The sequence below is a fragment of the Lithobates pipiens genome, unplaced genomic scaffold, assembly GCF_037356315.1.
Source record: "Lithobates pipiens isolate NorthernLeopardFrog02 unplaced genomic scaffold, aLitPip1_a1.2 Scaffold_1, whole genome shotgun sequence".
Taxonomy (NCBI): Eukaryota; Metazoa; Chordata; class Amphibia; order Anura; family Ranidae; genus Lithobates; species Lithobates pipiens.
In genome coordinates this window covers 208596517-208610730 of record NW_027507685.1, presented here as the reverse complement: position 1 = coordinate 208610730, position 14214 = coordinate 208596517, and positions in this window count along the sequence as shown.

Genomic DNA, 14214 nt, shown 5'->3' with positions numbered 1-14214 from the left:
CTCCTCTGAACAGGAACCCTAATTGTTCCAGAGCTCAGACTATTTTTGCACTCCTCAGCCACCTTTTTAGCACACCTTCCCAGGATTGGCTGCAGTGCAATAAATATCTATGCTGTCCATTTGCCTTGCCCTTATCCAAGTATGCAGCCCGGCTGGTCAGGAAATAGGAGGTAACCAGCATGCCCCCCTCCTCCCCCGGAACCTACAAGGCCACTTCCCTTAACATGTGTAGACTATCACTAACAATAAGGGGCCCTCAGATACCATCCCCCCACATGAATGGGTAAAGCGTACATGGTACAATTTTTATATAAAAAAGTAATCCATCACCACTTGCCTCACCAAGCAATGTCAATCCTTTATAACTGTGATGAGTGATGCCGGCTGTAAGAAAAAAAACAAATTACCATATTCAATCCCAGTTACTGCTTGCCCTTATGACAGCTCCTGCATCCTGCAGCTGAATGTAAACAAGCTGGGTTCACACTAACAGAAGGGGTCTCGTGCGTGTCTGTTCACCATTTCAGGTGTGATTCAGGTCCAAATTTTTGGCTGAATTCGCACCTGAAATGGACCAGAAGATGCACAGGACCCTTCTGCTATTCGGACCGCAGCCGCCCCAGAGGTATGTGAACTGGCTCCATTGAGAGCCAGTCACACTCTCCTGTCATGCAAATTGGACGCGGGGAAAGCTTCATCTGATTCACATCAGTGTGAATCCAGCCTCTAAAAAAAAAATCATATAATATTAAAGTAATATTAAAAGGATTTTTTTTTACTGTTAATATTATTTTCATTAAGGGACTTTGTGTGTTTGTATGTTTATTTATTCAAGTTTTTTGTGTTTGGGCAAGGATAGTATGTGCCACTTACTCATTCATGCGGGGGTGTGTAGCTGGAGGCCCTTTATTTTAAAGAGGACTTTCAGACTCAAAAAAACTCCCTGCCCACAGATCAATACAACCACTGAGCCAGTGTTGTGGGGAAGAGGCCCTTGTACTTATCAAGATGGGGACAAGACGCTATGAGGGCATGTGGCCTGGTATAGTTCAGGAGGAGAGAGCCACATGCTCATTCCCATGGGTTCCCCTATTAACATCTATACCAGACCCTCATTAAGGATAGGGGTCTGGCATAGATAAAGGGCATTCTTCTCTATTCCTTTACTGTGAAGCAGCTGGGAGCTGTCATCTACTGGCAAGTTAAACAGCATTTTAGTTGTGGAAATATCACTTTTGCTGTAGTAGGTTTTAGACATTGTGTGGATGCACCACTTCACAGGCAGGTTAAAGGCACCCCAAGCATGTTACTTGAAGACATTTTGCATTTTGACTTTTTCTTTTTAGGCATTGTTACAATTGCTGCTACATGCCAAACTGATTTTTTGCTTTGGTACATGTTCCCTGGGCACTGCTACGTTTTCAAAATCTCTTGTCTATTAGCCTAGAAAATTCACTGATCTCAAGGACTCAACTCCCATTGATTACAAAGATTTGGCATCCGTACTTCAGAAACTTTGCTTGAATATATACAGAAATCTACCTTGGTACATTCAGCTGATCACTAGTGACAACTGTCTCACAGTTGTCAGTGCACTTTAGACTGCTCTCAGACAAACGTTTAAATCCTTAAATAGTTGGTATCATAGCTGATCAGGCAACGCAGCAACTGCAGATCTAAATAAAGTAGCTGCTAGAATGTCCCTTTCCCTGTCTGTAAAGAATAGGAGGGTTTATTTCCACTTTAATATCACCAGCAGCCTCCAGGACCACAAACCCTCAGTGTGCACAGGCTTAACTCCAGCACTCAAATGCTCTCTGAGTGGGGGTGCTGAAGCTTTAGCCACTTGAAAACATATGCCATTTTTAGTGTGCCAGCATCCACTCCTCAGCCTCAAAGCTCCCTCTGGCATCAATGCCAAGCGTCCCAGGACTTGTTGCGTAGTGTCTGGCTCCCACAGGCCATTCCTCAGGATTTAGAGTATTTAGTGGAACGAGGGTCCCAAATGATAATACACTTTGTACACGATGATGCAGACTGATCGTCTGACCAAAAGTAAATATTCTGCCTGGCTGAGGCAGAGAATCAATTTTCTTTCCTGTAAGAAATCGCTCCGTCTATGGCCAGCTTTATTCTTGCTCTCACTGACAATGTTGCTCTTTCTTACAAATGTGCTAGTCCGCATCAGGATAATTTGTGCATAGAAAAGATGGAGGGAGAGACCTGGAGGAAGGAGATACAGTAATGTTTGTACAGTCAACTTTCCATTGGGAAGGTTTGGCCAGGGACCATCGGCCATTCCCTGATCCATTTACATAGTTTCATAGTTAGTCAGGTTGAAAAAAGACACAAGTCCATTCAGTTCAACCACAAAAAAAAAATATCATACAATCCCATATACCCAATTATACACCCACAGTTGATCCAGTGGAAGGCAAAAAACCCCAGCAGAGCATGATCCAATTTGCTAAAGCAGGAGAAACAATTCCTTCCTGATCCCCCGGTGAGGCAATCAGATTTTCCCCAGATCAACTTTACCTATAAATGTTAGTACCCAGTTATATTATGTACACTTAGGAAATAATCCAGGCCCTTCTTAAAGCAATCCACTGAGCTGGCCAGAACCACCTCTGCAGGGAGTCTATTCCACATTTTCACAGCTCTTACTGTAAAGAAACCTTTCTGTATTTGGATATGAAATCTCTTTTCCTCTAGACGTAACGAGTGCCCCCTTGTCCTCTTTGTTGACTGTAAAGTGAATAACTCGACACCAAGTTCACTATATGGACCCCTTATATATTTGTACATGTTGATCATATCCCCCTTAATCTCCTCTTATCAAGAGTGAATAAATTCAGTTGCCCTTCTCTGCACTTTCTCCAGTTCCCCGATATCCTTTTTGAGAACTGGTGCCCAAAACTGAACTGCATATTCCAGATGAGGTCTTACTAATGATTTGAACAAGGGCAAAATGATATCTCTCTCTCTCTGGAGTCTATGCCTCACTTAATACAGGAAAAGACTTTGCTCGCTTTGGAAACTGCAGCTTGGCATTGCATGCTATTATTGAGCTTATGATCTACCAAAACCCCCAGATCCTTCTACACTATAGATCCCCCCAGTTGTACTCCCCTAGCATGTATGATGCATGCATATTCTTAGCCCGCAAGAGCATAACTTTACATTTTTCAACATTAACCCTCATATGCCACATAGACGCCCAATTAGTCAGAGAATTGAGGTCGGCATGTAAATTGGAGACATCCTGTAAGGACGTTATTCCACTGCATAGCTTGGTGTCATCTGCACAGACGGAAATGCCCCCATTTGTAAAAGGCTGAATTTGAAAACATTCGCTAATGTCTGGAGGTAACATTAGGCTTTCAAGTTCTGTTTGAATCCATATGACAATGTGACAGTTTCCTTTAATCTGGTACATAAAGGCATGTCTATCATAAAATCATAAAGATCTTCAATCCAAACCACCTATTAAAGTGGAAGTAAACTCCCCTATCATTTTCAGAAGGAAAGGCCAGCAAGGGTGAATATACCCTCTATAAACTTTACAGTTTCAAAAAATCACTTTGTGAGTTAGGAATCTACAGTAATTATACTTGTTTTGGCTCCAGAGTGTACTGGAATTCCCTCTGCAGCCACTTAGACCTGGACAATAATTTGAAATAGTTAAATTGGGTGATTCTCAGAGCATCACCTGGCTGATCGTCCCTGAGACATATAGGAGATTTACTAAAACCGGAGTGTGCAACATCTGGTGCAGCTCTGCATCGAAATGAATCAGCTTCCAGGTTTTATTGCCAAAGCTTAAATGAACAAGCTGAAGTTAGATGCTGATTTGCTACCATAAACAGCTGCACTTTTAGTAAGGTGTGCTCCACTTTTAGTAAATTCCCCCCTTTAAGGTGTCTGTCTATCCTTCTGTTTAGCTGTCTGTTATCTATATGCATTAAATAAGTATTTGTATTTGGGCAGTATTTGAATAGAGACCAGAAAATGGATCTTTCACAGGGGCCCTTTGGTTATCTGTCCCATTGCCTGCCTTGCCGAACTCTGCTGAGTTCAAATTATTATTTTGTTGAAATATCTTTCAGCATTCTGCACTTGGTCGGATTTTGCAATGGAAAATGTTCAATGGGAGCTTCAATGGAAGACCGTGTGTAGGCTCCACCGGATATTTTCCATCAGAATTTCCAACACACAAAATTTGAGATCTGGATCTCAAATTTTGGGACAAAAAAATCGGTTTGCGTAAATTCCGATCGTGTGTACACAATTCCGACGCACAAAGTGCCACACATGCTCAGAATAAATTACGAGATGGAAGCACTCGGTCTGGTAAAACTAGCATTCGTAATGGAGATTCGTCATTTTTACATTTTTTAATGCAGCGCATTCTCTTTTTCTTTATAATGCTAGAATAATGAAGTTTTTTTGCTGCTGATATTCACACAGAGTTCTCACAAACTGATTTATTTATTATTTCTCATGATCTCATGATTAATGTTATTTATTTTTTTCATCAGATCTCCATAATAATGTTTTTAATTTTTGTTTATAGTGTTATTTTTTTTTCTCAAGATCTCCTTTTTTTCTTTTTTTTATAGTGATCTACATAATCTTTGCTATCGTTTTGTGTGTCAAGATACCACAACACCATTAATATAGTCTATGTAAAGGTAATCCAATGAGGAGGGAGTTTCAGTAGTCAAGGCGAGAGATAACCAGGGATTGAATTAGAAGCTTGGTGGTGTCATTAGTTAAAAAAGGGTAAGTTTTAAGAGTATGTTTTAATGACCATTGGTTTTGGCTGTTAGTAAGTCGTTTGTGCGTTTTAGGAGGGCAGTTTCTGTGGAGTAAAGAGATGGGTGTTAGGTTGTTAAGATTGGTGGGGTCTAAGACCTTTTTTGGTATAGGATTGACTAGCGCATATTTTAGAGGGTTGAGGAAGATGCCAGTAGAGAGTGAGAGGTTGAAGATATGAGTTAAGGAGTGTAGGATTCAGTCAGATGGTGACTGTAGTATTTTAGAAGGAACAGGGTCCAGGGGGCAGGAGGTTAGGTGGGCATTAGAAAAAAGTTTAGTGACTTCCTCTATAGTAGCTGGGTTAAAAGAGGGAAGTATTGATTGTGCATAGTGATGGATGAACATCTAACGGGACGGTTCGCGAACGTGCACAAATGTTTGCGAACCGCAGGTTCGCAGTTTGTCCCATTCATTTTAATGGCAGGCGAACATTAAAAACCTCCAGGTCATATTTTCAGCCACAAAATACTTACTAGCTGTGCACACATAGTTCCACAACATGGACACTGACATACCAGAAGTATTAAGCGAATCTGCAATCCTCAAGCATTCTTTTTTTATCTGTGAAATTTCGTCAATTCAGGAGCGCATGAAGGCCAGGGAGGAGAGGCAAGGCCAGGCCAGGCTATGAAGGGGGTGCAGGAGATGATCGTTCTATTGGAAAAGTTGCCATATTTTTTTTTTTAATATAAGTTATTGTAGCGGGTATCCCAAATTTAGGGGTGACCTGAGCAATAATTGGCTCGGTCTTCTAATTGTTTGGACTCCGCCTTGCTGCTGTTTCACCTGCAGTTCCCCTTAGGTGTATAGGTGGTGCTGACACTTGTACCCGGGGTTTAACCACAGGTGATGGAGTGGCTATTGGGTATCCTCTCTTGGCAGCCATGCAGTAGGCGTGGTCTATCTGCTGTGCATGCTGGAAGAGGGTACAAAAGGGGCAGACGTCATGGTTCTGGGCGTGAATACCCAGGGACCTGTACCCGGAGGAGTGTATCCCCTTGAAGGGGGATACGAGCATTGCCTGTGGGGTCTTGGGCACCTTCAGCCCGAGGCTACAGAGTTCCAGGTAGGCCCAGTACCTTTAACTGGGTCTACAAAGCCAGAAAGGAAACCCAGGGAGCCCAGGGGAGGGCAGCCGCTCTGTCTAAGAGGAAGCCAGGGGAGGATCGGTCCCATAACAGGAGGCGAGTGATAAAGATTGCTGTCTCAGGAGAGGCCTGTTGACCTGTCGGAGGGAAGGATTCCTTGCTCCGCAGACTGCCTTTGTGGAGTGCTGCTAGCCTGCTACCTAAGGAGGAATCTCCTTGACTTTGTCCTTGGAGGGGACTAAGTCACTGATCGAGCTACATGCCGGCTGCTAGTGCCATTGGGTGACTATCCAAGTGAGCTGTACCCACTCGAGACCAAGTGGTGATGAAGCCAAGAGTGTGCCTGAATCAGTTTTATCTGCTAACCCCTTTCTCTTTTCAACTCTCCGGTTACTGAAGCGTAAAAAGAAAATAAACTTGTGTTGTAGTTGAAGCGTGGTGTGGACATTGCCCATCTTTGGGAAAGGTAAAGACTTGCCTCTAAACTCTAGAGGGGAGAACCAGTGGAAGGAAGCAACTCACTGCGGGACCCAAAAATATGACACCACTCAACTTTCTCAAGGTAGAGGCAAGCTCCCCTGCAAAATGTAGACCAAGATTACCGCTATGTCATGAGAAACCCATTTCCCCACTCCCCCCGCACAGTGAGGTCCCATTAGGGGTGCGGGGGTCGAGAGGGGCTGCTATGGTTCTACTTGAAAGTTGTTGGCAATACCTTTACAATTTGTATCATTCAACTTGGCTCAGACCGATCATCCTTTATACATCCCCTTCACCACATGCAGCTGTGGTATTCTTTTCAGGGGAACAGTTAGTACTATAGTACTTAAGTTTGGAATATGCATACGGTTGAATTGTTTTACTGAAATGTTAGACTAAGAAGTGTGAGTATGTACTAAGGCACGCTGTATCAGCTCAAAAGTTATGTTGCGATTTATTGTAATTGTCTGTTCTTTACTAATAAAAATTATATTGGAAAAATGAAAAAAATAATATATATGACACCGCTCAACCTCTTCAAAGAGGAGGGTACGGGCATATAATACGGTGTGCTTTTTTTCTACAAGTGAGTCATATGTGGAAGAAGGTATATAACACCCCACTTCAATCTGTCGTTTTGGGGGGCCACTGGTCTATAACACCAGTTATAATACTTTTTTCTAATTGCGTTTGTCACTCTTTGTAGTATCGCTGCATAACCGCTCAGCAGTCACAATGCTGCACAATAGAAATGCATTATAATATGCTTTCTATATTTGAAAGTATTTTATACGTGTATTACACCCCTATATAGTGCACACCTAATAGTACACCTACACCAGTCCTTCAAAGGACTTTTGTGGACCTATATTCGTTAGCGATTTGTGTCGCTACAGTCTGTCCCTACGACACACAGCAACCTCTCCCTACACTGACAAAAGAGCTGCAGAACCGCTCAGCAGTCACAATGCTGCACAGTAGAAATGCACTATACTATGCTTTCTATATTTGAAAGTATTTTATACATGTATTACACCCCTATGTACTGCACACCAAATAGTACACCTATACCAGTCCTTAAAAGAACTTTTGTGGACCTATATCCATTAGTGATTTGTGTCGCTACAGTCTGTCCCTGCGACACACAGCAACCTCTCCTTAAACTGACAAAAGAGCTGCAGAACCGCTCAGCAGTCACAATGCTGCACAGTAGAAATGCACTATACTATGCTTTCTATATTTGCAAGTATTTTATACGTGTATTACACCCCTATATACTGCACACCAAATAGTACACCTATACCAGTCCTTAAAAGGACTTTTGTGGACCTAATAGCTAGTGATTACAGACTGTCCCTGCTCCACACAGCAACCTCTCCCTACACTGACAAAAGACAGAATGTAAAATGGCAGCCAGATGAGGTCTATTTATAAGGTAGGGGGTATGTCCATGTGCTCAAATGTCTCAATTGGCTGTCCTGTACCACATGATGGATGTGTCATGGGTCAAAGTTCTTCACAATGTAAAAGAATATGGCAGCTGCAAACAGCGCCATATGTCCGCCAGTTTGGCGAATAGTGAATGCACAAAGTTCGCCTCAAACCGACCGCGGGATGAACCGCGAAACCATCTCTAATTGGGCAGGAGGAGTGTAAAGTGAGGGCTATATCTGTAGAGCAGAGATCTCAAGACTTTCAATCTTATTTTTGAAGTGATTAGCAATCTCCTGGGCATTAAGTTAGTGGGTGGAGGTAATGGAGGACGAAGTAGAGTGGTAAAGGTAGAAAAGAGTTGACAGGGACTGCGTGAGTATCAGCAAAAGGAGAACTCACCGAGGCCAAGATGCAGAGAGCGGTCGCTGTTGCGACTCAGTGCACACCACCCCTGAAGATGGTACAGAGAGTGGTTTGCACCAAGAGGCACAAGCTACCAGTAGGACATCTGACTTGCATGAAGGTCAAGAAGATAGCTGTGCATGGCAGGTAGGTAGTAGCCCAGGGTAGGTCCAGGAAGCCAGTAGCAAACAAGTCCATGAAGAAGTAAGCGAAAGTCCAAAGGCAGGCCGGGGGTCAAACACAAGCAAGAAGTCCAGGAACAAGCAAGAGTCTGAAGCACTGAAGAAAGAAGGCAATCCAGGGGCAGGCTGAAGGTGAATCACAGGAGACAATCTGAGAACAGGCCGAGGGTCAAACACAGATGAGAGCAGGAAGTCTGTAAAACAAGCCAGAGGTCGGATCCAGGAGAGAGTCAGCATGGTCTTGAAACAGTCTGGGTCACAGCAGGTAGACGGTACACAGGAACAGGAAGCAAGGATCACAGGAGAGCTGAAAACTAACCAGCAACTTGTGCTGGAGCAGAGCCGTGAACGTGCATGTGCCAAAGCCCAGCTCTATTGCGCATATGTGTGCGCCAAAGCGCCATTCCGCTTCCCTGATAGTGAGAGGGTATTAATGAGAGTGATAAAGTAGGTCTGTTTAGCAGTGTGCAGGCAGGAATGGTATTTGGTTGTATGAACCCCTGCCTCATATAACAGCCTGAATCTTTTGTCAGACCAGACTGACAGTCTTCCTTAAACACTTCCTTCCAGGCTTCCTTTCAGGTTGTGGCTCTGGTGTTGTAGTTGTGGCAGGAGGTAGAGGTGGAGGAAGAGGAGCAGGACCATGGTTGAACTCACAAATGTGGCTTTGGTTTGTGAGTTTGCCCCTCAACCCTTTATTTAGGGCTTGTAAGATCAGATACTCACATAGGCGTTGGCCCTCCTCCATTTTCTGAATTTTGCAAGCTGTCATGTAGGCAAAGTCATCTGGAATATTGTGGCGGGTTCTGAGGGCCACAGTAGCCTTCCGAAATAGGCCAGTTGCTGCCTCCTCCAGGTTACTCCTTACTCCTTCCTGGGACTTTCTGTTGGAATGCGGAGGGGAGAGACCTGGGATTCGGGCAGGCTACTGGGCCCGGCCACCTCCTGACTGCCACTTTCCACTGCCTGGCCGAGGCTTTCCTGTGCATGAAAAAGGGACATAGTTTTAGTTTTTTGTTCATCAATCACACACAATTTTCTGCTAACGACTGTTACAAATTGAATGCTAATAAATAGAAAAGACTATCATTCTGACCCTAGCATTTTTCATTATTGTCCTAATCATTTTTGTCTTCTACTGTCTATTGATATGTAAAACACTTTGTGAAATCATCAATTATTGATCATAAATAACAATTAAACATCATTAACTTGACAACCAGAAATATGTTGAACAATGATATACCTGACTTAAGCTGGGCTCCTCCACATGTTGCTGCCTGGAAGGTCCAGGTTGGTCATCAGAAGCCTCAGCTGGGGTGGAAGGAAGCCTTGAAGGAATATTGTAGAGGGCTTGCCTGGGTTCCCTCTGGTCTGCCAGAAAATGCAGTCTGTCATAGTACCACAGCCTGGGTACATAAATTTCATCTGCTGCTTAAGATCTCTGGGAATCCTGGACCTTTTTGTGCTCTCTACGATAAGTGCTCCTCATGCCACCAATTTTGGACTTTAAATAGTTGATGTCTGCCATGGGTATCTGCGGTTTCACAAATGCAAGTAGTTTCTCCATCGCTGCCTGCCTCTTTGATTATTAAAAAATGGGTGGTTCATCTGCCACAGACAGGGCAGCTCCCTGAACATATCAATGAATCTTGCTAGAAATTCCCTATCATTGAAGGGATCCATTTTCTCTACAAGACACAACATAAGACAAACCCTTAAATGTCAGGTGAAACTCTCCTAATCTTGACCCAATATAGGCCTCAATCTATAAGCAGTATAGGCCACTGATGCACCAAGTTAAAATTTTACCTTCTTTATCAAGATCGCTGCTTCCGCTACTCCTTCCTCCACTCACAGAACGTACGTACGACGCACGTGTGTTACGCTTTATATACACTGCGTATGCGTGAAACTCCGCTTGTCCCTAACGCTCTTTCTAGTATATTTCCAATGTTCTTTCTAGTATATTTCCCACCTCTTATCTTTCTACGCAGTGGGAAGAGCACATGGCTGAGAAAGAGCAAAGGGATGCATATAGCAGCAACAACGAAAGCCCGGAGCCATGAACTTCCTGATCTGGGAGGAGATTTAAGGCCTCAAATATGTCCTTTGTAGAAATGGTGGAGATGGTGGAAGAATCTCATTTCACAAGTGCAAGTGCCCAGATACTCATCGGGGAGATAATGGGGTGCAATTATACTTTAGAAACGTTAAAGGAAAACATCAATGATGTTCAACAAAAAATGAAGAACATCATTGATGTTTTAGGCAGCCTATAAAACCCTGAAAAATGTTATCGTTTTGTATCTTTGCTTTTTTAACGTCAGGTTTTAATATATTTTCTATGCCAAATTTTGAAGATGCACACAATGTGTTAAGATGCGCTATCTGCCATCACGGGATATCAAGGTACGCGTTTTGTGTGTGCAACTCCTTCCTCGCAACTCTAGTAGCTGAGAGGAAGGGTTTGCACCCCCAAAACACAAAATGTTTTTTTTACAGGGGTGACATCACCCCATCTGATGAAGGCAAGATCAACACAGTTTGGACATACTAATGTCTGATATTGCCTTCACTTTTTCAAAAAGTTGAACTTTGTAAGTTCCTGAGTTGTGTACGTTATGTTTTTAAACATGCGTGTTTAAACAAAAAAAAAGTGTAATTTTTGATAAAAAGTTTTATACACAAAATGTTGGTTTGTTCAAAATCCCATTTATAATAACACACATGTGAATGTTCTTTGAGTAAAATGTTTTCTACTCAAAAATGTGTGGCTTCCTTCTTTCAATGCACAATACCATTTTTGGAGTAAGTTGTTTACAGTGGCAATGGGGATTATTTACTAAAGGCTAATCCACTTTGCACTCCAAGTGCACTTTCAGTGCAGTTTGAAGTGCACTTTGCAGTGCACTTGGAGTGTAAAGTGGATTTTCCTTTAGTAAAGAAACTCCCACAGTGCTTTATAATTTGTCACAATCTGTTCATAACCTAGGAGACCGCTAAAAGAAACACAAGCAGTAAATCAAAGGAAATCTTATTTCATTTTAAATGAAAAATGTATTTTTAAAATGTTGTTTCAGAATTTGTTGGCATATCAATGGCCCCCCTACCCGCAAAGTACTCCATATATTTGAGACGGACCTCGCTGGCGCCTTGAGGTGGCAAGCCAGGACGGCCAGTTTCAAGAGCCATCAGGGTTGTATCCGGTAATAATCTGGCCTCAGTCCCAACTGAGGCCACATAGTTCAATGCATTTTTTCATAAAAAGTTATGCAATATGCAGCATACCAGAACAAGATAATTGATTTTATATTCCGCCATGTTTATTGCCATAAGGAATAGGCAGAACCGGCTGGCCATTATTCCGAAAGCGTTCTCCACGATTCTTCTGGCTCTGGCCAGCCAGTAGTTAAAGACCCTCTGCTCTGGGGTAAGGTTCCTCATCAGGAACGGCCACATCAGGTGTTCACCTAGACCAAATGCTTCATCAGCCACAAAGACGAACAGGAGCCTTCCACGTTCTCTTCAGCAGATGGTAATACCAAGCCACCATTCTGGAGCCGTTGGTAAAATTCAGTCGGGACGATGACTCCCCCATCCAAAATCCGGCCATTCTTTCACACGTCCACACTCATATGTAGCCGACACCACCGCCAACAACAAAATACTATTAAACTCATTATAGTTATAATAGTATGACCCCCGACTTGGGGGGGTGGGACAATGTGGACATGGCAGCCCACTAGACAGGTAAGAAGTGTGATAATACAAAAATATGAATACATACTCTACAAATTGAAGCACATTTATACATTCTACAATTACCTATTGTGACAGTACAGTTCCCTATCCTAGTAGTTGTCGTCCAGGTTTCTCAAATAGGCAGGTTAAGGGGCTCCAGGGGTATTTAATGTGGAGGAATCTGTTTTGTCAGTTTCCTCCAAAGTTTGTAAAATCCAGTTAGGGACCTGGAACCCGGAGAGTCCATTAAGTTATGGGTGGGACGAAATCTTCAAACATGGGACCAGGTTTTGGGAACAGTCAGGATTCTGTCTGGTTGATTAAGCAGATGGGTCCTTGCCTTATAGCAGAGTCAGGATTAGGGTTCTGGGCTTCACCCAGAGAGACAGGAGGATTCCAGGAGTCCAGAGAGTGCAGGTGTGCACTAGTGAAAGCCAGAGACCCAAGTCTGAGGATCAGAGCAGTTAGGGGTCGCTTTCTAGATAGACGCTGTGTGCGTTGAAGCTGTGTTGAAGCTGTGTGCATCTAAGGAGACAGATGAGAGCCTGAAGTGGAATGCCTGAGTAGCAAGGAAGCTGAAAAGAGGTACAGTAGTTGTACAGGAACCCTGTTATATGGCCAAGAGGGCTGAAACGTAAAACTTAAGTGGAAGTACTGCTGAAGAGAGCCAGGTGGCTCCGCATTTTTCATTTATTGTTTTTGGAAGAAGAACCCCTGTGTGGGCAACCAAGTGTATGTATGAACTTTATTTTGTTCCTCTTAATAAAAGTGGGCTACAATGCCCTTAAACGAAAGTTCCTGTTCACTGTGAACTTACTGAAAAGGCACCTACCACTGAGTTAAACATTCGCAAATGTCACACTATCAAGATAATAGGAGAACAAAACTAGAAACAGTACCATTTGAAAGTATTCAGGCAGGCCCTTTCACTACATGTTTTGGTGAATTCATCCATAAATATGAACACAAAAATGTAGGTATAGTGTGCACGGTTTGGGCAAAGTCAGCAGAGGATTGGTATCAGCTGATTTAGCGGTTGGGGGGAGGTAGAGTTTCAAATGAGTTTGGGAACACAAAAAAAGCCTATGGCACTCTGCCTGAATTTAAGGACACAAATAGCATTTGTACACATTTTAAGGGGTGTTTAGGGTAAATTGAGCTACAAAATACATTGTTAAGTCACTAGGCTAGGTGTGTATGGGCCCAAGATAGCATGCTGGGGAGGTTAGTGAAGGCAAATAGGCATGAAGGACAAAAAAGGAACTTGAAAAAATACAAGCATGCATACAGGATAAAGAGGACATTCACAGCATATTACATTCATGGTAATTAGGGAATGATGAAAGAAATACAATACATTAGCAAGCATTAAATACATAGAATGTGATGTTAGTAAAGGAGAAAACCCTAATATAGTCCTTCTGCAGGACCTGAATGACGGCAGAACAGAGCCTGGGGGAGATTCCTGTCAAGAACTTGATGTCCTGCAGACTTCTCCCTGTCCTCAAGTACCATCACTCTGTTCGGGAGTGATGGCTTGCCGCATGCAGATGTCCTGCTTCATAATATAAGGGGACAGCAAAGCCAACTGCCGTGAAAAATGGGGTCCGTCACCCAGAGATAATTCCTGAAATCATCAGGAATATTCTCACGGATCTCCCGCAACAAAGGCATGTGTAAAAATTGGTCATGCTGGAGAAACCAATTCTTCGTCCATGAACTCCTCCCCACCCTGTTCATGGACTGAGCTTGAGTCAAAGCAAGAGCATGAAGTCTGCAACGAGTACATAACCACAACATGGCTTCAAAATGGTCAGCTGGCCAGAGCGAACTTAACAGAAAGCACTGAAAAACAGAAAGGCCCGAGAAGAGTAAGCTGAAAATCAGAAACAAGCGGACAAGAACACACTGAAGATCAATACGTACTATTAATAATAATAATAATAATACGCACTGACAAACAAATGTAAACTGACTACATGCACTAAAGAACAGATATGAACCCACAAGCACAAACTGAAGAGCAGTAACGATCTGAAAAGCACGAGGCTGAAAAGCGCGAA